This window comes from Heptranchias perlo, unplaced genomic scaffold, assembly GCF_035084215.1.
Source record: "Heptranchias perlo isolate sHepPer1 unplaced genomic scaffold, sHepPer1.hap1 HAP1_SCAFFOLD_63, whole genome shotgun sequence".
Taxonomy (NCBI): Eukaryota; Metazoa; Chordata; class Chondrichthyes; order Hexanchiformes; family Hexanchidae; genus Heptranchias; species Heptranchias perlo.
Genome location: NW_027139655.1, coordinates 2,510,728 through 2,537,158, shown reverse-complemented (window position 1 = coordinate 2,537,158; position 26,431 = coordinate 2,510,728). Strand labels below are relative to the sequence as shown.

Genomic DNA, 26,431 nt, shown 5'->3' with positions numbered 1-26,431 from the left:
ATGAGCAGCTCCATTTACAGTTTTTATATAATTGTATTGACCATGTTCACTCCTGGAGATTCAGTTATAATTTAGACCGATTTCTCCGCTGTGTAGACTGAATCCAGGGACAAAAGCAGACCCGTTTCACTCTGTTCCTGCAGTTTCCCCAGTTAGAATATGAATTGTGAGTCTTTGACAGAAATGACTGTGGGTGATATTAGGGGACGTACACTGAACGTGTCCCATTGACATGCCTCTCTCCGCTATTTTACTGCAGATGTTTACTCGTTTATTCCACATTGGTTAACGGCTCCAGTAAAATTGTCCCCGTGCAACACCGAGATCAGCTCATGACCCGATTTGACCTCCTTCACATCGGCCCCGTGATTTCCTCACCCGCCTCAATTCCTTCCTCAGCCCATTGCCATTGAAACCCTCATTAATGCCTCTGTTCCCTGCACCCCCCCACCAACAGACTCCATTCCTCCGGCACTCCTGGCCGGCCACCCAACTTCCACCTTCCATAAACGTGAACTCATCCAAAACTGTGTAATCCGTGTCCAACCAGCACCAGGTCCTGCTCGGCCTCCCTGACCCTCACCGACTCCCAGTTCCATATCCCTTAAATTTAAAATTCTTATTCCTGGGATTAGATCCCTCCATGGCCCACCCCGCCTTACTGACAGACAACCCATCCAGTTACCTCCTCATTCTCCAGACACTGGCCTCTTTTGCTGCGACTACCCTCAATTGGTTCCACTCACCTATCTGATCATAGTCAGGAGAAGCTTCTCTTCCCAATCCTTGGCTCCCTCCTCTTCATCATCTCCATGCTGCCCTTTGGTGACACAGTCCACAGACATGGAGCAGCTTTCAGATGGACGCTGACAAAACCACTGCCTCCCTTGACCCTTCCAATGTCTTTGTGTTGTCAGACCCACACCCTGATTGAGATGAGACACAATTTCCTCCAGTTAAAAATTGGGAAGTCATGATCTTTGGCCCCAAAATCTTCACATCCTTGCCACAGATTCCATCCCCACCGCTGGCTTTTTGATTGGTGAGTTGCTCACCAATCACCAAAGCCCTTACTGACCTGCGTTGTATTCGAGTCTCCAAAGCCTGTCGCTTATTTTTATTCTTTCTTCCATTCAAATCCATCAGAGCCTCACCACTCCCTGTCTCTGTCACCTCCTCCATTCCGATACCCCCTCCCAAACACTCTGCTCCTCCACCTCTGGCCGCTTGTGCATCCGCAGTCCATTTGCCATACTTTTGACAGCCGTGCCTTAAGCCATCTCAACGTTCCAGAAAGCCCAACCTAAGTCGCTCCATCTCTCTCTCCCCCTTTCAGGTGTCAGACGTGGATCAGTGGTAGCAGTCTCGCCTCTGAGTTAGAAGGTTGTGAATTCAAATCCAACTCCTGAGACATGAACACATAATCCGGGCAGACACAACAGTGCCATTCTGAGGCAGCGCTGCACTGTCAGGGGGGCAATACTGAGGTAGTGCTGCACTGTCGGAGGGTCAGTACTGAGGGAGTGTTGCACTGTCGCAGGGTCAATACTAAGGGAGGGATGCATTGTCGGAGGGGCTGTATGGACGCACTGCTGCACTGTAGAGGGTCAGTACTGCAGGAATGCAACACTGTCAGAGGGTCAGTAGTGAGGGAGCACTGTACGGTCGGAGGATCAGTACGGAGGGAGCGCTAAACTGTCGAAGGAGCAGTATTGAGGGTGTGCTGTACTATCGGAGGATCAGTACGGAGCGAGCGCTATCCTGTCGAAGGGACATATAGAGGTAGTTCTGCACTGTCGGAGGGTCAGTAGTGAAGGAGCGCTGTACTGTCGAAGGGGCAGTATCGAGGATGTTCTGCACTGTCGGAGGGTCAGTTGTGAAGGAGCGCTGTACTCTCCAAAGGGTAGTATTCAGGTAGTTCTGCACTGTCGGAGGGTCAGTAGTGAGGGAGCGCTGTACTGTCGAAGGGGTAGTATTGAGGAAGTTCTGCACTGTCGGAGGGTCAGTAGTGAAGGAGCGCTGTACTGTTGAAGGGGTAGTATTGAGGAAGTGCTGCACTGTTGTGGATGCCGCCTTGCAGACGAGACGTTAAACTGAAGCCCCATCTGCCCTCCCAGGTTGATGTAAAAGATCCCACGGCACGATTCGAGAAAGTGCAGGCGAGTTCTCACCGGTGTCCTGGGCAATATTTATCCCTCACTAAAACCGATTTTCTGGTCATTTATCTCATTGCAGTATGTGGGATCTTGCTGTGTACAAATTGGCTGCAGCATTTCCTACATTACCACAGTGTCTACACTTCAAAATCGGAGCATTCTATATTTGTTACAGCACAGGAGGAGGCCATTCGGCCTATCGAGCCCGTGCGGTTCTTTTTAAGAGCAATCCGTTAGACCCAATCTCCCGCTCTACCCTGTAGCCCTCCAAAGTTTTTCACTTGAAGTATTTATCCAATACTTTTTGAAGGCCATGATTGAATCTGCTTCCACCACCCTTTCAGGCAGCGCATTCCAGATCATAACAATTCGCTGCATTAAAAATTGTTTTCCTCATGTCGCCTTTTGTTATTTTGCCAATCACCTTAAATTATTTTGAACGCTTCTATCAAATCACCTCTTAACCTTCTCTGCTCTAAGGAGAACAACCTCAGCTTCTCCAGACTCTCCACATAACTGAAGTCCCTCATCCCTGGGAACATTCTAGTAAATCTCGTCTTCACCCTCTCTATCTTCTTCACTTCCTTTCTAAAGTGTGGAGCCCAGAATTGGACGCAATACTCCAGTTGTGGTCGAACCAGTGTTTTATATTATAAAGGTTCCTCATAACTTCGTTGCTTTTGTGCTCCATGTCTGTATTTATAAAGCCCTAGATGCCACATGCTTTTTTAACAGATTTCTCAAACTATCCTGCCACCATCAAAGATTTGTGCACATACACCCCCAGATCTCTATGTTCCTGCATCCCCTTTAGAATTGTACCATTTAGTTTGTATTGCTTCTCCTCTTCCTGCCAAAATGTATCACTTCGCAATTCTCTGCGTTAATTTCATCTGCCACGTGTCCGCCCATTCCAACAGCCTGTCTATGTCCTCTTGAAATCGATCGCTATCCTCCTCACTGTTCACTACACTTCCCGACTTGGAAATATATCGCCGTTCCTTCATTGTCGCTGGGTCAAAATCCTGGAACTCCCTTCCTAACAGCACTGTGGGAGAACCGTCACCACACGGACTGCAGCGGTTCAAGAAGGCGGCTCACCACCACCTTCTCAAGGGCAATTAGGGATGGGCAATAAATGCCGGCCTTGCCAGCGACGCCCACATCCCGTGAACGAATGAAAAAAAAAATCGTTGAGCCATCTGCAAAATTTGAAATTGTGCCTTGTACACCCAATACCAAGTCATTGATATATATCAAGAAAAGCAGTGGTCCCCGCACCGACCCCCGGGAAACACTTCCTCCAGTCAGAAAAACAATCGTTCACTACTACTCTCTGTTTACTCTCACTTAACCAATTTCATATCCATGCTCCCACTGCCCCTTCAATTCTTGCGCTTCAAACCTGTTGACAAGACTATTATGTGGAACATTATCAAACTACTTTTAAAAGTCCATATACACATCAACGGCATTGCCCTCATCAACCCTCTGTTACCTCATCAAAAAACTGAGTCAAGTTAGTTAAACACGATTTGCCTTCAACAAATTCGTGCTGGTTTTCCTTTATTAATCAACACTTGTCTAAGTGACTATTAATGTTGTCCCGGATTATCGTTTCTAAAAGCTTCCCCACCACCGAGGTTAAATTGACTGGCCTGCAGTTGCCGGGTTTATCCTTACACCCTTTTTTGAATAAGAGTGTAACATTTGCAATTCTCCGGTCCTCGGGCACCACCCCCATATCGAAGGATGATTGCAAGATTATGGCCAGAACCTCTGCAATTTCCACCCTTACTTCCCTCAGCAATTTGGTTGCATCCCAGCCGGACCGGGTGACTTATTTATTTGAGTACAGCCAGCCTTTCGAGTAGTTCCTCTATCAATTTTTAGCCCATCCTGTATCTCAACTACCTCCCTTTTTTCTTTGACTGGGCAGCACCTTCTTCCTTGGTAACGACAGATGCAAAGAACTCATTGAGTACCTCAGCTAGGACCTGGTGACTTAGCCAAACACTTCGAGCCAGGACGTGCAGGAGTGAAGGTAGGAAATGCTTCTACGCACAAATGGTGGGTTCAGTTTGGAACGCTGTTCTGCAAACGGCAGTTGATGTTAGCTCAATCGAGAATTCTAAATCTGAGATTGATGGATTTCTGTGAACCAAGGGATATGGGGCTACGGCGGGTATATGGAATTAGGTCACAGGTCCACCCTGATCTGATCGAATGGTGGAAAAGGCTCGAGGAGCAAAATGCCACCGCCACTTGCTGCCTCCTGATATGTGCCAGCTTCTCCTGCAAGAAAGTGCCGAGTGTGTCTGGGTAATTTTCCTATCATGTTTGAATAGCTGCCAGTGTATGTGGCCTGTGAGTTGTGGGTGGGCGGCTTGCAACGGTGGTGGTGGGTAAGGGTGAGAAGGTTGAGTACTGATGGAAATAGTTTGTTGTTATGTGGGTGATGGGGGGTGTAGTTCATGGAGCAGTGGGTGCAGCTATATGTGTAGTTGGTAGGAGACGCCACTTGACAGTTGACCTCACTCATCTTGACCACTCATGTCAAAGCATTTAACTTCTTCCTGTACTGCATCCATGTTCATGATGCTGTGCGCCTGGCATTGACCTCATCCTCTACTGCCTCCCACGACCTTTTGGGTGTATGTCTGGAGGATATCTTGCCATCCGCAGATATAGGATGTCACTCGTCAGTCCACCTCTTGCACCAAGGCCTCTGGTGAATCAGCAGAGAACCTTGGTGCACGGACTCTCAGACCGGCGGATTGGTGAGGTCCAGCATGCAGATTTGGAGGATGTGGGATTTAATGGTGCACAACCTTTATTCAACATTTTAAATTAACTCATCAGTATGTAAAAATAGGGATGGGACCTGCATCTGTGCTTTACGTGTGGGATGTCTGATCTCTGTTCAGACTCTGTACAGATATATTCGGCATAAGCTGCACAGAGAGACCTCTGGTGATCAGCAGCCTGAAGGAGGAAGAGGGCTCGGTGCCATCTTCACAGACCGACATGCTGAGGATCAGCAAGTCCTTTCATGCCGGGCTGTATGACGCGAAGCCCAGAGACAACACGACCTCCCAATCCTTCCTGTCCTCTCTCTCTTGGAGGAGAGCGAGCGGGAGAGCCTGGATTGGTCACTGACCTTGGACGAGTTGACAAAGGCCGTCTGGTCCTTCGAGAAGAGTAGATCTCCCAGGAGCGATGGTTTACCCGTTGACTTGTACTCGGCTCTGTGGAACTGGATAGACCCAATCCTACTGGAAGTGAACGGGGGTATGCTTCTGGCAGGCAGCATGTCAGAATCCACGAGGAAAGGCATCATCACCCTCATCTACAGGCAGAAGGGGGAAAGGGAATAAATCAGAAATTGGCGACCGATTTCCTTGCTAAATGCTGACTACAAGATTCTGTAGAAGGCCATCGCCGACAGGCTCGAATCTGTTCTGGGGCGGGTGATCCACCCGGATCAGACCTGTAGTGTACCCGGCAGGAAGATCTCTGATAGCCTTGCGCTGCTCAGGGATACGATCGCCTACGTGCAGGACAGAGAGCTGAACACCTGCCCCAGGAGAAGGCCTTCAACAGAATATCCCACGCACACATGATTGACGTGCTATCCAAAATGGGGTTTGGGGAGGGAATCAGCGATTGGAGCCGACTGCTCGACATGGACATCCATTGCACAGTCCTAATCAATGGGCAGGAGTCAGAGCGTTTTCCGATCAGATCTGGAGTCCGACTGGGTTGTCCTCTCTCTGCGGTCTTGTTCATGCGTTGTGTCGAGCAATTTGCTGCGTCCATCAGAAAGGACAGAGTAATTAGGTAGGGTGACGATCACGGGCAACGGAGGCTCTCAGGTTAAGGCCTCCCTGTAAATGGATGACGTCACCGTCTTTTGATCCGATCAGCAGTCGATCCACAGACTGATGGACATCTGCGATCGTTTCGAGCTGGCCTCGGCGTCCAGAGTGAACTGCAATAAGAGTGAGGCCATGTTCTGTGGCAGGTGGGAGACCCGATCCTTTGATCCCTTCACCGTCAGGTCCGACTACCTGATGGTGTTGGGGATCGGGTTCGGGGGCCCCAGGACTCCACCAATAAATGGGAAGAGCGCGTCGCCATGGCCAAACAGAAGCTTGGTATGGTGGGGGGACGATCCCTCTCCATAACCAACAGGAACCTGGTGATAAGGTGTGAGGTACTCGCGGTGTTGCTCTACGTGGCCCAGGTCTGGTCCATTCACCACAGCTCCGTCACCACAGTCACCCGAGCTTTCTTCCACTTTGTCTGGATGTCCTAAGCAGAATGCGTCCACAGGGACACCATGTACAACACACTGAGAAAACTGGGTCTAGCCAACCGAGCAGACGCAGGAGGTCCCGTTCAGCTGGACTGCCCCCCCCCCCCACCTGTCCCAGGTGTAGAAGTTCCTGAGTTGGAACCACTTCGACCACAAGGCCGTCAGACAGTGGAACGTTCAGGGGGCTCTGCAGGAAAATGAGAGGGTGGATCCGATCGACCAGTTCCCCGACCAGAAGGTCGATGCCATTTGGCAGAACGTCTCGTCGCCAGAACTGACCAACAGGCACCAGGATGTGGCCTGGATGATGGTGAGAAGGGCCCTCTCAGTGCGGTCCTTCCAACACACATGGAATCTCAGCATCACCTCGAGCTGCCTTCAAGGCTGCGGGAATGGGACCGTCGTCTGTTTCCTGGTGGACTGGACCTTCATGCAGAATGTGTGGGGAGAGATGCGTTGGTATCTGTCCCAGTTCATTCCCAACACCTCCGTCACACAGAACGCTGTGCTCTATGGACTGTTCCCCGGGAGGCACACCGAGACAGATATCAACTGCTGCTGGAAGACCATCAACTCGTTGAAGGAAACCCTTTGGTCCGCCCGAAACCTGCTGGTCTTCCAGCTGAAGGAGCTGTCCACGACCGAGTGTTTCCGACTGACACACTCCAAGGTCCAGGGGAATGTGCTGCGGGACGCACTGAGGCGCGTTGCGGCCTACGCACGGGCTCTATGGGGAAAGAGCATCGTGTAAAGCCATCCCACCTTTTATTATGCAGAATGTACAATAAGACATACACTGTGTATTGTATTGAAATAATGGGATCATAGTTTGTGCGATCTGTTTTGTATTGTTTTGAATTGAAATTGCGATTCTTACCCTGAACTGCAGGTATCATTAAATATTATGAAATAACGTATATTTTGAAAATTAAATTGCCGCTCAACAGCACTCCTTTGAGCAGCGAGAGACCTGTCCGAAAGACTGAGAGAAGTCTTTTTTGCCTGAAAGTGAGTCCGGTTTGACGTGTTGTTGCACAAAGGCTCTCCCTGCTGGTGAGCAGAGGCAAATGCTCGAGCAAAACAGCCGTGTTCGGACAGACAAAGAAAGCTTTCAGGTTTGAGAATGGACAAGTGGCAACATTTTAAGCAGTAAGCAGTCTGTAAAGTTAAGAGAGCGGTCTTGAGCTCAATACTGCTCAATCCAAAAGCACGTTCATTATTTTGAGCCAGAATTAAACCAACGATTTAAGAGTGATTTTGCTTTCAAGTTTTAATCTCTACCAGTTTTCCACACTACCAGCTGAGCTATCGAAGGCAAGCAGCAAAGGTCCCTCTCTTTGGTGATTGTTCACCGTGCGCCTTTTGACACTCCCGGACTCGTGGAGTCGCGTGGGCATGACCGAGACTGACTCGGTACCTGCTCATACCGCGGCGCTGTGAGCGTGTGAGCTCCGACTTACTCGACACACCTTTGGCCAGTCGAGCAATGGGGAACGTGTCTGACCAAAATTCAGAAGATTGTTGGTTCGATTTCCACCTGGATGGAGAGTTTTTGCAAACTGCCGATTAGTTTATGATTTTACACCTTGCAAACTGTCCTACTTGATAGAGCTGCCTGGATATTTATATAGCAAGTGTCTTCTTAGCGCAGCAGGCAGCGCGTCAGTCTCATAATCTGAAGGTCCTGAGTTCAATCCTCAGAGAAGGCATCATTAAGCTTTTTTTTCCATCTTTGCTCAAGACCAAAATCAATATTTTTTTCTTCCTGCAGCACACCAAAAGATTTGCTGCCCCTTGACCTCTCTGTACCGTAGCACGCAGTGAAGCTTAAGAAGTACATGGACCATGGGCTCGCAGAAAACTGACGCCACTTTTGTTTCTGGACAATTGACCCAAGTCAAAAGGTGAGTGGAGAATGCAAGAATCTATCTTGCTATCTCTCACCTGCTCAGCGAGCATTCGACTTGAATCATAGAAAGAATACAGCACGGAAGGACGCCATTCGGCCCATCGAGACCACACCAGCTCTGTGCAAGAGCAATCCAGCTGGTCCCACTCCACCGCCCCATCGTTTTTCCTGATGTAATCTATGGTGCTTTTGCCAATCATGTTACATCTATGCCCTCTGCTCCTTCACCCTTCTGCAAATAGGAACGATTTCTCTCTATACACTCTGTCTAATCCCTTCATGGTTTTGACAATCTCTATCAAATCTCCAGCTTCTCCAGTCTATCCACGTAACTAAAGTCCCTCATCCCTGGAATCATTCTAGTAAATCTCTTCTGCACCCTTTTAACGCCTTCATATCTTTCCTAAAGTGCGGCGCCCAGAAGTGGACATAATACTCCAGTTGTGGCTGAACCAGTGTTTTCTAATGACTTCCATACTTTAGTGCTCTCTGCCTCTATTTATAAAGCCCAGGATCCCGAATGCTTTTTTAACCACTTTCTCAACCTGCCCTGGCACTTTCAATGATATGTGCACATATACCCGCAGATCTCTTTGTTCCTGTATCACTGTTAGAATTAAGCCCTCTAGTTTATATTGCCTCTCCTCGCTCTTCCTACCGAAATGCATCAATTCGAATTTTTCTTCGTTAACTTTCATTTGCCATGTTTCCGCCCATGCAACCAGTCTGTATATATTCTCCTGAAGTCTATCACTATCCTCCTCACTGTTTTTAACCCTTACAAGTTTTGTTTCATCTGCAAATTTGGAGATTGTGCCCTGTACACACAAGTTCAAGTCATTAACATATATAAAGGAAAGCAGTGGTCAAAGCACCGACCCCTGGGGAACATCACTGTCCTCCTCCCTCCAGTCCCCAAAACAACCGTTCACCACTACTCTGTTTCCTGTCCCTTAGCCGATTCTGTATCCATGTTGCTACTGCCCCCTTTATTCAATGCCCTTCACAGTAGTTGTTTCGCACTCGCCTCCAAGCAGCTCCACGATCAGCAGAGAAATCTCGCCTTGGGTTGGCCCCCTCCCTGACGACAATCAATACTTTGTTCCAATCGGTGGTATCGAGCATAAGCAAGTGAGCAACAGCAGAACGGGAAGCCCCAGTAATCGTGAATGATGCTGAGAAGAGCCCGAGCCTGCGGAAGGTAGACGAGATCTCAGGAAAGGAACAGCGGCCCCGAGCTTGAGGGAGCAGCGAGAGCCCTGTCTGTCTGACTGATCGAAGACTGTTTTGCCTGAAAGCGGTTTGAAGTGTTGTTGCTCAAAGGCACTCCCTGCTGGTGAGCAGAGGCAAATGCTCAAACAAAACAGCCGTGTTCTGACAGACACAGAAAGCTTTCGGGTTTGACAAAGGAAAAGTGGTCTCCTGTGCCTCAGCGCCAACATGTTAAGCTATAGGCTGCATGTAAAGTTAAGAGAATGGCTTTAACTACTTACTCCAAAAGCACGTTTATTACTTCGAACCAGCAAACTTTGATCTGTTAATTGTACTATAGTTCTCCGCTCGACAAGCTGAGCGATCGAAAGGAAGCAGCTTATGTCTCTCTCTTTGGTGATTGTTCACCGTGCACCTTTTGACACTTCCGGACTCGTGGAATCGCGTGGGCATGACCGAGACTGACTCGGTTCCTGCTCATTCTCCAGCGCTGTGGGAGTGTGAGTTACTGCATGCTTTTTGAAAACTGGGCCAGTGGAGCAATGGATAACGTGTGGAGGGTCGATACCCGTTTGATTCGAAAGTTTCTGCGATTTTTTTTTATTACAAAACATATATTACTGCATAAATTTTAAGAATACACAGAGTTAAAACTAAATTTCACAATTTCGAAGCAATACAGTACAATACAGACCGTATCTCACGGTATGAACCGTCCAGTTAAAGGGGCCTCATGCTGTGATCTCACGGTGTGAACCGTCCAGTTCAGGGGGCCTCATCCTGTGATCTCATGCTGTGAACCGTCCAGTTTCAGGGGCCTCACCTTGTGATCTCACGGTGTGATCCATCCAGTTAAAGGGACCTCAAAGATTATCTTTCGTTCCAGAGTCCGCTCCGTGGAGCAGGACGAGAAGTGCTCGCGCTTCTTCTTCCAGAAGCTGCTCAGGGAGACCTCTGTGATCAGCAGACTGAAGGAGGAAGAGGGCTCGGTGACGTCTTCACAGACCAACATACTGAGTCCACCCCACCTTGTAATTTGCTAATTTACCTCATGCTTTAATATTGCATTTTTTTGATAAAGATTAGAAAGCTATTTGATAAACTTGAGTAATGAAGAAGGAGAGTCAGAAAGCGATAGAGAAACAACAACAGAGCAATAAACAGGTGGAGTGAGAAACAGATATAGAGACATAGGGAGATAAAGGTAAACAGATAGATAGCTATATAGATAGATAGATGGATAGATAGAGATCGATAGATAGGTAAGTCTACATATAGATAGATGGCTAGAGAGATGTATAGATAGAGAGAGTTGGATAGAGAGATATATAGATAGATGGATGGATAGATAGATGGATAGAGAGATATATAGATAGAAAGATAAATAGATAGGTAGATGGATAGAGAGACAGATGGATAATTAGATAGATGGATAGAGAGATAGAGAGATAGATAGATAGTGAGATAGATGAATAGATAGATAGATAGATAGATAGATAGAGAGATAGATAGATAGGTAGATAGTTAAACAGATGGATGGATAGATAGATGGATAAAGAGATATATAGATAGAAAGATAGATAGATAGGCAGATGGATAGAGAGATAGATGGATAGAGAGATATATAGATAGAGAGATAGATGAATGGAGAGGTAGATGGATAGAAAGATAGATAGATAGAAAAAATACATTTAAAGCAGTGGAGAGACAATGATACATTCGAATCGGTCGAAGGAGATTGATATTGATTTTTAATAAGGTGAAAATAACAATGGATATAGTTGAAAGAGATAAAGAAACATAAAATTCGGAGAAAGAGAGCACGATAGACAGATTTATAATTAGAGACAGAGTGAGAGATTGGCAGAAGCAGCGATGGAGAAATGGAGTAAGTAGGAACATTGGAGGGGGGGCGGGGAGTGGGTGCAGGAATAGTCCGTCTTTTTGTGATAGTTTAATTGAAATGTATTGTGTCAATTGAAGATCAATTAGCAATGGACAGCTACAGATTGCCCGGTACAAACTCAAATACCCCTCGCCCCAATAAAGCTATGCTGGTAAAGAAACAACTCCATCCAAACCCAAACTGAACTGCAACAAATCAGCAAAGGTTACTTGAAAGGCATCTAGTGATGAGCTTCAGACGAAATGTGCTGGGGATGTTGCACTGAATTATGCCGACAATGGAAGGCCCTGCGGTGATATTACGCACCACGTGTTTCTCTGCTCTAATGTTGAGAAAAGACTCGAAATTAATTGAATACAATTGCAGCTCCTGAACGGGACTTTCTCCTGCAGCTTAATATCCTCTTAACAGATCCGCCGCCTGTCAAGGTCAACCTGCTTGTCCTGGTCGGACTTTGACATTTCAGTTAATGGTTAGTTTTGGGGTACTGTATTTGTTTCAGTTGAACTATTAGTTTGAGGTGCTGTATTGTTTGAGGAACACTATTAGTTTGAAGTGAGGTATTTGTTTGAGGAACACTATTGGTTTGAGGTGCTGGATTTGTTTGAGGAACACTATTAATTTGAGGTGCTGGATTAGTTTGAGGAACACTATTAGTTTGAGGTGCTGTATTTGTTTGAGGAACACTATTAATTTGAGGTGCTGGATTAGTTTGAGGAACTCTATTAGTTTGAGGTGCTGTATTTGTTTGAGGAACACTATTAGTTTGAGGTGCTGTATTTGTTTGAGTAACACTATTAGTTTGAGGTGCTGTATTTGTTTGAGGAACACGATTAGTTTGAGCTGCTGTATTTGTTTGAGGAACACGATTAGTTTGAGGTGCTGTATTTGTTGAGGAACACTATTAGTTTGAGGTGCTGTATTTGTTTGAGGAACACTATTAGTTTGAGGTGCTGTATTTGTTTTAGGAACACTATTAGTTTGAGGTACTCTATTTGTTTTAGGAACAATATTAGTTTGAGGTGCTGTATTTGTTTGAGGAACACTATTATTTCGAGGTGCTGGATTAGTTTGAGGAACACGATCAGTTTGAGGTGCTGTATTTGTTTTGGGAACACTATTAGTTTGAGGTGCTGTATTTGTTTGAATAACACTATTGGTTTGAGGTGCTGGATTAGTTTGAGGAACACTATTAGTTTGAGGTGCTGGATTAGTTTGAGGAACACTATTAGTTTGAGGTGCTGTATTTGTTTGAAGAACACTATTAGTTTGAGGTGCAGGATTAGTTTGAGGAACACTATTAGTTTGAGGTGCTGTATTTGTTTGAGGAGCACTTTTAGTTTGAGGTGCTGTATTAGTTTGAGGAACACGATTAGTTTGAGGTGCTGTATTTCTTTGAGGCACACTATTAGTTTGAGGTGCTGTATTAGTTTGAGGAACACTATTAGTTTGAGGTGCTGTATTTGTTTGAGGTACATTATTAGTTTGAGGTCCTGTATTTGTTTTAGGAACACTATAAGTTTGAGGTGCTGTATTTGTTTGAGGTACAGTATTATTACGAGGTACTGTATTAGTTTGAGGTGCTGTATTTGTTTGAGGAACACTATTAGTTTGAGGTGTTGTATTTGTTTGAGGTACACTATTAGTTTGAGGTGCTGTATTTGTTTGAGGAACACTATTAGTTTGAGGTGCTGTATTTGTTTTAGGAACACTATTAGTTTGAGGTGCTGTATTTGTTTGAGGTACTGTATTAATTCGAGATACGGTATTAGCTTGAGGTACTGTATTCGTTTGAGGTACTGTATTTGTTTGAGGCACTGTATTAATTCGAGGTACAGTGTTAGTTTGAAGTGCTGTGTTAGTTTAAGATGCTGTACTAATTTGAGGTAATATATTAGTTCGAGGTACTGTATTAGCTTGAGGTGCTGTATCAATTTGATGTGCTGTATCAGTTTGAGGTGCTGTATTAGTGTGAGGTGCTGTATTAGTTTGATGTGCTGTATTAGTTTGAGGTGCTGTATTAGTGTGAGGTGCTGTATTAGTTTGAGGTGTTGTATTAGTTTGAGGTGTTGTAGTAGTTTGTGGTGTTATATTATTTTCAGAATCTGTGTCAGTTTGAGGTGCTGTGTTAGATTAAGGTTTTGCATTCGATTGAGGTACTGTATTAGTTTGAGGTACTGTATTAGTTTGAGGTACTGTATTAGTTTGAGGTACTTTATTAGTTTGAGATACTGTATTAGTTTGAGATGCTGTATTAGTTTGAGGTATTCGATTAGTTTCAGGCTCTGTATCGGTTTGAGGTATTTATTAGTTTGAGATGATGTATAAGTTTGAGGTACTATATTAGTTTCAGGTTCTTTATCGTTTGAGGTACTTTATTAGTTTGAGCTACTGAATTAGATTAAGATGCTGTATTAGTTTGAGGTATTATATTAGTTTCAGGTTCTGTATCGGTTTGTATTAGTTTAAGGTGTTGTATTTGTTTGAGGTACTGTATCAGTATGAGACGATGTATTAGCTTGAGGTATTATATTAGTTTCAGGTTCTCGATACGTTTGAGGTACTGTATTAGTTTGAGGTACTATTTTAGTTTGAGAAACTCGATCAGTTTGAGGTGTTATATTAGTTTGGGGTATCTGGATTGTAAGGAAAGAGTTAGTCTTTATATTGAAGTAATATTAACCTTTAGCTTTTGCCTCTTAAGTAAGGAAGTATAAATCTCTGTTGGGAGAATGAAATTACAATCATAAGACAGATTTGCTTCATTTTATATGCATGCATATGTTTAACATAGAGACTAGTAGATTCTGAAGTCCAGAAACTCTTGGATTGCAGCTGATATCATAATACTCGTAAGTTAATTGTCCTTTTGATATAAACAATTCTCTGACAATCATAACAAGGCCTTTAAATCATTCAGAGTTGGTGAGTATGTGTATCAGATAGCATTGTGTGCTATTCGTCTTACCAGCTTCACAGGGAAGCAGGAGAGGTGTGACATCTGTATGATTGCTACGTATCATTCCATACTGACGCAGCGGGAAAGGGCTGTACTGGTGAGAGATAAACACCATTTTGCTTTTTGGTCAATGGGCAAGGCCATATGTTTTAACCAACAAGTTCAAAAGTTATAGTTATAATTAATGCCTAAAGCAGAACACCTGGCTGTGCGGAAGGAGACTGTTTGCACCACAAGGCGACATCGAGTGGATGAGTGTAGTTAGGTGATGAGGGAAGTGATACTCTGATAACACAGAAAATGCTGGAAACCCTCAGCAGGTCAGGCAGCATCTGTGGAGAGAGAAACCGAGTTAATGTTTCAGGTCAATGACCTTTCATCAGAACCAAGTTGGGCAGTTGTGTTAGGTAATAGTAGGAAACATAGGAACTGTTTCACTCATGTGAGGTGATTTGGGTACTTTTCTGTCTTTGGACGTTCAAGATCAAAAGTAAAATAAGGGCTCGTCCGGGATCTCTCACATATTTGGACAAACAACCCCGAAGCGAGAATCATAACCCTGGACCAACATACCCATTGGCAAAAGCCAATGCACTCAAAAGCCAGCCATCGTAAAACCCCTTTTGTTGGCTATCCTTGATAAGCAATTATGAGGACAGGTTGCATAGACTGGACTTGCATTCCCTTGAGTATAGAATATTAAGGGGTGATCTAATTGAGGTGTTTAAGATGATTAAAGGATTTGACAGGGCAGATAGAGACTATTTTCTCTGGTGGGGAAAGTCCAGAACAAGGGGGCGTAACCTTAAAATTAGAGCTCAGCTGTTCAGGAGTGAGGTCAGGAAACATTTCTTCACACAAAGGGGAGTGGAAATCTGGAACACTCACCCCCAAAAAGCTGTTGAGGCCGGGGGTCAATTGAACATTGCAAAACTGAGATTGATTGATTTTGGGGCTAATTCGGGAGTTTAATGACTTTGACATTTTTCCCTGTGACTTGTATAGTTTCGATCGATGAAATATTCGTGAAAAGAGTCAGTGCAAAGAGACTCAGCAGTTCATGTTTCCCCGAGACACTTCCTTCAGACCTGAGACCGAAAAGTTTGTCCTTTCCGTAGTGCAGCGCTTATCATGTTCGCCAGTTACATGCAGAAAGTCCCCGATTTGACCTCGGAGGGAAACATTTTGTTGGGACTTGCTCCCCATAAACCTCCAGGGTCGAGTTTGTTGATGCGTGAAAGGGGCGACAAACCTTTTTAAATTTAACAGCGGCTGCACCGGATTCCTTGTATAATAAGCACTAAACATTTTTAAGCAGACTCCTAAAATACAGTATGTAAAATGGGAAGGGATGAAAGTTCATGACATGCAAAGCTCAAAGATTTATTGACGTTTTAATTGTCACTTGGCAAACAAGTTAACATTTCCTTCAGTGTGCAACAGAACGTATTAATGGCGATTAAAGAAAACATTAAGTGTCTCACAGACTTGAATTATTTTTGTGCAATGAACTATTCCCAACCACAAGGGAACACTGCATCAAATATATATATTTAAGGATATAATAAGTTTTCATACATATATAATCTATGCCATCAGTAGACCTCGTAGTGAAACGGTAGCGCGTCTGATTCCAGATTCTGAAGACTGCGTATTTAAATCATGTCGAAATCACTATTTATCTTACCATTCATATCAACCTGGATAATTTCGGAATCACTGCTTTTTAATAATAAACGGAACTTTGGTCACTCGTTCATTGTTCATTGCTCCCTGTCATTGATAATTGAAATGAAATGTTAATCTGGCAAAACCGGAGAACAAAATATTAAACAAGCGAAACAAATACTGAGCAAAATTATTTGCAATGTTTTGGGGAAGTGCAGCTGAAAAGCAGAAGATCTGAATGGAATGATCAATGATTGAGCGGAATACATTGCTCGATTTGTTACTCGATTGCCTTCGACACCATGGAATTCAGGAGAACCTGTTTCATGGTTTGCACTGAACCCTTGGAGCGGAGCCAACAGCCGGCTCGCTGCAACAACAGACAAGGAAGTAACAGTTTCCTCAGGCTTGGCTAGCTCAGTCGGTAGAGGCATTCCCCTCGGGATCGTGGGTGCGAGTTGCAACTTTTACGCTGCCCTCATGAGCGGACCCCAGCGCTCCATTTTCGCTGAAATGGAGAATTTCTCCGCCATCTTTTTCATGATATCACAATTGCTGCCGGTGCGAGTGAAAGGGCCCTCCGCTTCACTGTGAGTGCAAGAGACAAGTCTGTCGGTGCCGCGTGGCGTCCAATGAATGTCAAAACTTTAAAAGAAGAGTTAGCGATTCAGGTACACAAACCTCGCTGGTGGGCAAGAGATTTATTGTCAGAGGTTCCAGCCTTGCCTTCATCTCTTGTCCTCTGCGAGGCACTTGTTCCGGTTTAAATTTACAAACTGGGTGAGTTGGTGATCGGGGGGACTGCAGGAGACTCAGCGGCCCCGAGTGAGACACAGAAAAATCCGCCCAAGCCCTGTCCCAATGTACGTATGTGGAAGTAAAGACGGGAGGGGACGGTTTGACGCTCCAGTCAAACCGCCTGTTGGGGAACGCCTTGATTTTAAAATTCTCATCCTTGCTTTCAAATCCCACCAGAACCTCGCGAACCCACCCTATCATGTGGCTACAAGAGCAGGTCAGAGGCTGGGTATTCTGCGGCGAGTGACTCACCTCCTGACTCCCCAAAGCCTTTCCACCATCTACAAGGCACAAGTCAGGAGTGTGATGGAATACTCTCCACTTGCCTTGTTGAGTGCAGCTCCAAAAACACTCAAGAAGCTCGACACCATCCAGGACAAAGCAGCCCGCTTGATTGTCACCCCATCCACCACCCTAAACATTCACTCCCTTCACCACTGGCACAATGTGGTTGCAGTGTGTACCATCCACAGGATGCACTGCAGCTGCAGCAACTCGCCAAGGCTTCTTCGACAGCACCTCCCAAATCCGCGAACTCTACCACCTAGAAGGACAAGGGCAGCAGGCGCATGGGAACAACACCACCTCCACGTTCCACTCCAAGTCACACACCATCCAGACTTGGAAATATATCGCCGTTCCTTCATCATCGCTGGGTCAAAATCCTGGAACTCCCTTCCTAACAGCACTGTAGGAGCACGTTCACCACACGGACTGCAGCGTTTCAAGAAGGCGGCTCATCACCACCTTCTCAAGGGCAATTATGGAGGGGTAATAAATGCCGGCCTCGCCAGCGACGCCCAAATCCCATGAACGAATAAAAAAAATCTCTGTGCTCCTCCAATTCTTGCCTCTTGCGCATTCCCGATTTTAATCGCTCCACCATTTGCGGCTGTGTCTTCAGCTGCCTAGGCCCGAAGCTCTGGAATTCCATCCTTAAACCTCTCCGCCTCTCTCTCCTTTAACACATACCTTAAAACCTAACTCCTCGACTAAGCTTTTGGTCACCTGTCCCAATATCTCCTAATGTGGCTTAGTGTCAAGTTTTGTTCAAAAACTCTTCCTGTGAAGCACTTTGTGAGGTTTTACTGCATTAAAGGTGCTATATAAATGCAGGTTGTGTCCTCTGGTTATCGACCCTCCTGCCAATTGAAACAGTTTCTCCCCATCCATTCTATCAAAATCCCCTCATAATTTTGAACACCTCTATTAAATCTCCCCTTAACCTTTTTTTTTGCTCGAAGGAGAACAATCTCAGCTTCTCCAGTCTCTCCACATATCCCATCCCTGGACACGATGGAAGGCGGAGGGCTGCAACCAGGTTTGCAAATTATTGCCAATCGGGAGCTTGAAAAATCGAAAGGAACCGAAATGACAAAGAGCTTTGTGTATCTGTAGATACGCTTTGGGAAACGGAATTGTAGGCGAATAAAGGACTGAGCAGACAGGCGGCCAAGACGCAGTTGAGTCGGCATGTCCCCCTGGAACAGTTACTCTGATGTTGTGGGTGAAATTAAGAGGTCGGTCCATTTAAAGCGCTCCCAGTTACTGCAGATCAGGCATCAAAACCTGATATCAGCGTCAGGACGCTCAGAATACTTTTTCTTCATTCGTTCATGGGTTGTGGGCGTCACTGGCGAGGCCGGCATTTAATGCCCATCCCTGATTGCCCTTGAGAAGGTGGTGGTGAGCCGCCTTCTCGAATCGCTGGAGTCCGTGTGGCGAAGGTTCTCCCACAGTCCGACTCAATAACAGACAAAGCACCGGTGGGCGCGCCGGTTGCAGGAGAGCTGGTTCGCGGTGATATCGATGCTGTGAGCGAGACCAGACCGTTTCCATGTTTCCACAAACAATGTCCCATCCTTTATTTCTGGAAAAGTAAGACTGATAGTGGACAATTGCATTTCTGTGGCTGCAACATGTAACTTTGGCTCGGTGACACGCTGCTTTAGTGTATCTAGCAAGAAATAGCACCGGGCAGTTTCTGTGGCGCAATCGGTTAGCGCGTTCGGCTGTTAACCAAAAGGTTGCTGGTTCGAACCCACCCAGGGACGAAAATTGCGCTTTTTTTCTTCCCACTTTCGGATTCATTGACTCATTCTGATGGCCCTGAAGCCGGTGCCAGGTTTTAATTCCTGATCTGCAGTAACTGGGAGCACTTCAAATGGCTCCGATCTCTTCATCTCATTTCTCGTTTTCTAACGTGTGATTTGGCTGCAAGAAAACACTCTGTGAACAATGTGATCTGAGCATGCCTGATTCGCCATAATTTACACTGCGGTCGGATATCAGGCACATGAAAAAAACAGTGAAATGTTTGTGTCGGCGGGATGCTCTGGGATTCCCCGCCTGACCATCGCCACCGATCCTTCTCTGCAGTCTTCCGAAATACAGCGCAGTAAATGTATCCCTGTGAAATGAGCTCCTGGACAGTAATACGGAAATTAGTTTGGCTGAGGGGTTATATCCCTAACACGGAGTTGGCAGCCTCAGGTTTCCGTAGTGTAGTGGTTATCACGTTCGCCTTATACGCGAAAAGTCCCCGGTTCGAAACCAGGCGGAAACATTTTCAAACCTTGTTCCCATTAAAAATTAGTAAATATTTAACGATTCACATTGCTGAATAATATAAACAAAGTCCATATCTCCCAGCCCTGTTAATGCAGTCCGCTGGGAGCAGGCGATGAATGCCAGCGTGATATTGGGGGTGAAGGCGACTTCCAATACTGTCTCACACCCGGTGGGATCTGGCGGAGATTTGATAAGCCCGATCTATTCAACCAAGGTGGGATAAATGAAACGGTGTTTGAGAAACATTCATATCAATGATAACATCCAGGATCCTGTCTTCAGGGCGCGTGGTGCAAAGGTCTGACTTCAGATCAAAAGGTTGCGTGTTCACATCACATCGGGGTCAGTGTTTCTTTCACCGCTCACATGAGACTGGATAATTCCCGAATGAAGGTTTTAATTGCTTTTTCACAAAAAACCCCAGAAGTTTGGTCTAAACCCTGACTCAGTACCGACCCAATGGCAGGGAGGGGAGCGCCTGATACTCTCATTTATTTCATGCAACAAACTGACACGAACACTGGTATTGATTCAAAATTGACCGGCAGATGGACACACATAGAAAAAAGACAGCCACAGAAACAGACAGCAACGACTTGCATATATTACATATATATACATATTTATATATATGTATATAGCGCCTTTAACGTGGTCAGACGATTTAAGCTCGGTGAACTTGCTTCAGCTTTCTGAAATGTACTTGTACATCCTTCAGAGCTCACGGGAAATATATTTTTTTCCCTTTCGAAAAAAGACGCGAAAAGCAGAGACATGTTTTGTTTTCAAAACGGCTGGAGAAATGGCGGACGATCATAAATTAGGAGTCGCCTTTGAAACATTTAAAGGCGACTACCTAAAAATCACTTAGTGCAAATTTCAAATCACTGTTACTATTTATTTAGGTCTGAAAGAAATAACAATAAACATGTCAGTCAGCGCCCGCGGTGAGACGGTGATGAACTTGTTTGTTGTGAAGTTCACCGCTGGGCTAAAGTTGACGCCGTTCAAAAGACGTGAACCCACTCAATGCAAAGGATGAGCTCATAACCAACAGGTCCCGTCATCGTCAAACACCTCCTTTCTTGTTCAATAGAGGGAGCAGAGGCGTGTACATCATCAGACACCAGCAACTTTAAGAAATGGAACAGATAAAGGCACAGATGCAAGTTCCAAATCTTTTCAATGTAAAGTTATTTCACTTTACTTAAAGTGCCGTGAGGCTGAAAACGGGTCCCATATGATTTGCGTTCACTCGTGACTTGTTTTCCAGTGTTGCTCCGTCAGGTTTGCAATTCAATTTGTGTTGGATATTGAAGATATTTCAGGATTATTGCACAACATACCATGTGTAAAGAAACATCTTGATAACTTCAATCATCACACACTCTACATCGACGCTGCAGAGGTCCCAGCACCCCTTTCAATATTGTTTTTTGAACTCACAGTTTTCAAAAGGGAATTAGATAAACGCTTGAATGGAAACATTTTCAGGGCTATGGGGAAACAGCAGGCGAGTGGGACTAACTGGACAGCTCTTTCAGAGACCTGGCACAGGCACGATGGGACGAATGGCATTCGAATGGCGCTATCTTATTCCATGATTCCATTAATAGATCAATTTCCGCCTTTCACTGAGCCTCTCTAAATGGTTCACAGTAATCGTGTCCCTGTGAAATGAGCTCCTGAACAGTAATACGGAAATTAGCGTGGGTGAGCGGTTTGAAACTCTGGTTAGGCACCTAACAGGAAATTTCCCCTCTCAGTTTGATGAGATTATCAATTATCTCCCCCCCTTTCGATCTTAAATGTCTTTATATTTTTTTGATCTCTTCTTCCACTGTCATGCACTCAATGCTAGTCTCCCTGGTAAATACTGAAGAAAAGTGATTATTTAATATTTCTGCCATTTCGCTGTCATTGCCTGTGAGTTTGTCGTGTGTATCCCTTAGTGACCCTATTCCTATCCTAAACTTTCTTTGGCTGTTGATGTGTCCAGAATACTTGGCTTTTTTTGATATTCCTTTTTGCCTTTCTAATAGTTCTTTAGACTTCTTTCCCATTCTTTTCACATTCCCCCTCTCCTTTATTGTACAGTGTGGGCCTTTTACTTTCGTTTCAATTTTGCCCTTATTTCTTTATTCATCCCTGGTGTGTCATTTCTGGCTAGTTTGTTCTTACTTTTTAGTGGGATATATTTCTCCTGGACTCTATTGATCAGCGTTTTAAATGTTTCCACTGCTGTTCTATTTCTTTGTCCAGGTCAAAAGGGTAACAAGGGAGAGAGTAGGGCCTCTTAAGGATCAACAAGGTCATCTATGTGCGGAACCACAAGAGATGGGTGAGATCCTGAATGAATATTTCACATCGGTATTTACGGTTGAGAAAGGCATGGATGTTAGGGAACTTGGGGAAATAAATAGTGATGTCTTGAGGAGTGTACATATTACAGAGAGGGAGGTGCTGGAAGTCTTAACGCGCATCAAGGTAGATAAATCTCCGGGACCTGATGAAATGTATCCCAGGACGTTATGGGAGGTTAGGGAGGAAATTGCGGGTCCCCTAGCAGAGATATTTGAATCATCCACCGCTACAGGTGAGGTGCCTGAAGATTGGAGGGTAGCAAATGTTGTGCCTTTGTTTAAGAAGGGCGGCAGGGAAAAGCCTGGGAACTACAGACCAGTGAGCCTGACATCTGTAGTGGGTAAGTTGTTAGAGGGTATTCTGAGGGACAAAATCTACAGGCATTTGGAGAGGCAGGGACTAATTAGGAACAGTCAGCATGGTTTTGTGAGAGGAAAATCATGTCTCACGAATTTGATTGAGTTTTTTGAAGGGGTAACCAAGAAGATAGATGAGGGCTGTGCAGTAGACGTGGTCTACATGGACTTTAGCAAATCATTTGACAAGGTACCGCATGGTAGGTTGTTACATAAGGTTAAATCTCATGGGATCCAAGGTGAGGTAGCCAATTGGATACAAAATTGGCTTGACGACAGAAGACAGAGGGTGGTTGTCGAGGGTTGTTTTTCAAACTGGATGCCTGTGTCCAGCGGTGTGCCTCAGGGATCGTTGCTGGGTCCGCTGTTATTTGTTATTTATATTAATGATTTGGATGAGAATTTAGGAGGCATGGTTAGTAAGTTTGCAGATGACACCAAGATTGGTGGCATTGTGGACAGTGAAGAAGGTTATCTAGGATTGCAACGGGATCTTGATAAATTGGGCCAGTGGGCCGATGAATGGCAGATGGAGTTTAATTTAGATAAATGTGAGGTGATGCATTTTGGTAGATCGAATCGGGCCAGGACCTACTCCGTTAATGGTAGGGCGTTGGGGAGAGTTATAGAACAAAGAGATCTAGGAGTACAGATTCATAGCTCCTTGAAAGTGGAGTCACAGGTGGATAGGGTGGTGAAGAAGGCATTCAGCATGCTTGGTTTCATTGATCAGAACATTGAATGCAGGAGTTGGGATGTCTTGTTGAAGTTGTACAGGGCATTGGTGAGGCCACACTTGGAGTACTGTGTACAGTTCTGGTCACCCTATTATAGAAAGGATATTATTAAACTAGAAAGAGTGCAGAAAAGATTTACTAGGATGCTACCGGGACTTGATGGTTTGACTTACAGGGAGAGGTTAGACAGACTGGGACTTTATTCCCTGGAGAGTAGGAGGTTAAGGGGTGATCTTATAGAAGTCTATAAAATAATGAGGGGCATAGATAAGGTCGATAGTCAAAATCTTTTCCCAAAGGTAGGGGAGTCTATAACGAGGGGGCACAGATTTAAGGTGAGAGGGGAGAGATACAAAAGGATCCAGAGGGGCAATTTTTTCACTCAAAGGGTGGTGAGTGTCTGGAACGAGCTGCCAGAGGCAGTAGTAGAGGCGGGTACAATTTTGTCTTTTAAAAAGCATTTGGACAGTTACATGGGGAAGATGGGTATCGAGGGATATGGGCCAAGTGCAGGCAATTGGGACTAGCTTAGTGGTAAAAACTGGGCGACATGGACATGTTGGGCCGAAGGGCCTGTTTCCATGTTGTAACTTCTATGATTCTATGATTCTATTAATATGTCAACCATTTCACCGTTCGAAACTTCTCAAGTCACATATCCATGACAAAGCCAGTTGCTTTTGTGGGAGGAGCAAATTGACTTGGCAGTAAAATCAGCTGCAGCCCAATCCACAAATAAAATATTTCCACGGAACAGTAAAGATAACAAGTGTCAGAAGTGGGATTCGAACCCACGCCTCCAGAAGAGACTGCGACCTAAACGCAGCGCTTTGACCGCTCGGCCATCCTGACGACCGATTTCAGGTTTCATCCTGCATCATTTCTGCACTGTTGGCCAGAGAAAGCATCACAAAAGTTTAAAATGGCACTCGCCTAAAGTGGGGCTCGAACCCACGATGAAGAGCTTCGTGCTCTGTCCGACTGAGCTTGCCGGGCCTGAGTATTGTTCACCGCCTGATCTGTCATTGCAGCAAGCAGGAGAAAGACTCCATTTCGAATTATTGCAATCAATTCTGAGGGATCGGATGAACTGTCACTTCGAAAGTCACGGATTAATCAAGGGCAGTCAACATGGATTTGTCAAGGGGAGGTCGTGTCTGACTAACCTGATTGAATTTTTCGAGGAGGTGACAAGCAGGATCAATGAGGGGAGCGCAATTGATGTAGTCTCCGTGGACTTTCGCAAGCCTTTTGAAAAGTTCCCACATGGCAGATTGGTCAAAAAAGTAAAGGCCCATGGGATACAAGGGAATGCGGCTTGTTGGATCCAAAATTGGCTCAGTGGCAGGAAGTTAATGGTCGACGGGTGTTTTTGCGGCTGGAAGGCTGTTTCCAGTGGGGTGCTGCAGGGCTCGGTACTTGGTCCTTTGATTTTTGTGGTATCCATGAACGATTTGGACTTAAACGTCGGAGGCATGATAAAGACATTTGCGGGTGACACAAAAATAGGCCGTGTGGTTGATAGCGAGGAGGAAAGCTGTAGACTGTGGGGGTTCAGGCAATTTTCTGATAACAAAGCACTCAATCTATCTCTGAACGAATCTTGAACGAATAAGTGTGTTTGACCCGGCACAGGCACGATGGGCCGAATGATCTCCTCTTTTGGACTAACATAATACGATGATACCAAGTGTTATCAGATGGAAAAGCAACACATTCCAAATAAAAGCAGAGAGAGGAAACTAGTCTAACAGCAAAACAGCACGTTGAGATATTGTATTTGAGAAGGATGAGGAGGGATAGTTTATCATGGTGGTAGTCACTTAGGGTATCAATTGTGACTTTGATAAGGACCATTTCATGCTGCGACAGTCTCTGGTACTGTGTGTGAGTGTGGGATTCATTCTGTATCTGTCAGTCTCTGGTACTGTGTGTGAGTGTGGGATTCATTCTGTATCTGTCTGTCTCTGGTACTGTGTGTGAGTGTGGGATTCATTCTGTATCTGTCAGTCTCTGGTACTGTGTGTGAGTGTGGGATTCATTCTGTATCTGTCTGTCTCTGGTACTGTGTGTGAGTGTGGGATTCATTCTGTATCTGTCAGTCTCTGGTACTGTGTGTGAGTGTGGGATTCATTCTGTATCTGTCAGTCTCTGGTACTGTGTGTGAGTGTGGGAGTCATTCTGTATCTGTCAGTCTCTGGTACTGTGTGTGAGTGTGGGATTCATTCTGTATCTGTCAGTCTCTGGTACTGTGTGTGAGTGTGGGATTCATTCTTTATCTGTCAGTCTCTGGTACTGTGTGTGAGTGTGGGATTCATTCTGTATCTGCCTGTCTCTGGTACTGTGTGTGAGTGTGGGATTCATTCTGCATCTGTCAGTCTCTGGTACTGTGTGTGAGTGTGGGATTCATTCTGTATCTGTCAGTCTCTGGTACTGTGTGTGAGTGTGGGATTCATTCTGTATCTGTCAGTCTCTGGTACTGTGTGTGAGTGTGGGATTCATTCTGTATCTGTCAGTCTCTGGTACTGTGTGTGAGTGTGGGATTCATCTGTATCTGTCACTCTCTGATACTGTGTGTGAGTTTGGAATTGATTCTGTATCTTGTCAGCAGTGTGTGTGAGAGTTTGTGATTAATTCCTTATATAAAACTGTGTGTTAGTGTGGGAATCTTTCGGTATCTGTCAGTCTCTGGTACTCCATGTGTGTGTGGGATTCATTCTGTATATACAGTCTCCAGTACTGTATGTGGGAGTTGAATTCATCCTAGATATGCAGTTACTCATATTGCATGTGATTGTGGGATTCATTCTGTATATACAGTCTCCAGTACTGTATGTGGGAGTTGAATTCATCCTAAATATGCAGTTACTCATAATGCATGTTAGTGTGGGATTCATACTGTACCTGTCAGTCTCTGGCACTGTGTGTGAGTGTGGGATTAACTGTGTGTCTGTCAGTCTCTTGTACTGTATGTGAGTTTGGGATTCCTTCTGCATCTGTGAGAGTTGGAGTCATTCTGTGTCTCTGTGTCTCTGGTACTGTCTCTGAATGTGAGATTCATTCTGTATCTGTACGTAATTATTCTGTACAGATTACATTATGGCGTTCAATATTGTAGCTTTAATATCTCGATGTTTAAATAGTTTTACTCATTGTTTAATTGGTAAATATGGACATACTTTAGGATATGATGCTGGAGGTTTTAATCCGATAATTTGTGTGCTTTTTGGAGTACTATTAAATCTGTATCTCTGTGAGTACTGTTGTGGATATTAATGTATCTTTCAAACTGATAAGGTGACATTTTTGAATTGGTATGTAATGTGGAGATCAGTCTGTAGAAATAGAATTGACACCGTATCTTTCAATCTAATATTGTATGAGATTTTTGGACTGGTATGTAATGTGTATCTCAGTCTGCACTAATAGAATTGACAATCTATCTTTAAATCTCATTCTACGAGTACATTCTGAACA

At 44.9% G+C, this 26,431-nt stretch overlaps 4 non-coding genes across 4 annotated transcripts; 3 read left to right on the top strand and 1 right to left on the bottom strand.

The window, feature by feature from the left end:
• Positions 1–8,110: 8,110 nt before the first annotated feature.
• On the top strand, positions 8,111–8,183 carry trnam-cau (transfer RNA methionine (anticodon CAU)). Its single transcript has one exon. It is a non-coding gene; the product is annotated as a tRNA-Met (tRNA).
• Positions 8,184–18,906: 10,723 nt separating this feature from the next.
• trnan-guu (transfer RNA asparagine (anticodon GUU)) lies at positions 18,907–18,980 on the top strand. The gene has a single exon. It is a non-coding gene; the product is annotated as a tRNA-Asn (tRNA).
• A 439-nt stretch (positions 18,981–19,419) lies between these two features.
• trnai-uau (transfer RNA isoleucine (anticodon UAU)) lies at positions 19,420–19,492 on the top strand. Its single transcript has one exon. It is a non-coding gene; the product is annotated as a tRNA-Ile (tRNA).
• A 4,232-nt stretch (positions 19,493–23,724) lies between these two features.
• On the bottom strand, positions 23,725–23,806 carry trnal-uag (transfer RNA leucine (anticodon UAG)). Its single transcript has one exon. It is a non-coding gene; the product is annotated as a tRNA-Leu (tRNA).
• Positions 23,807–26,431: the final 2,625 nt, after the last annotated feature.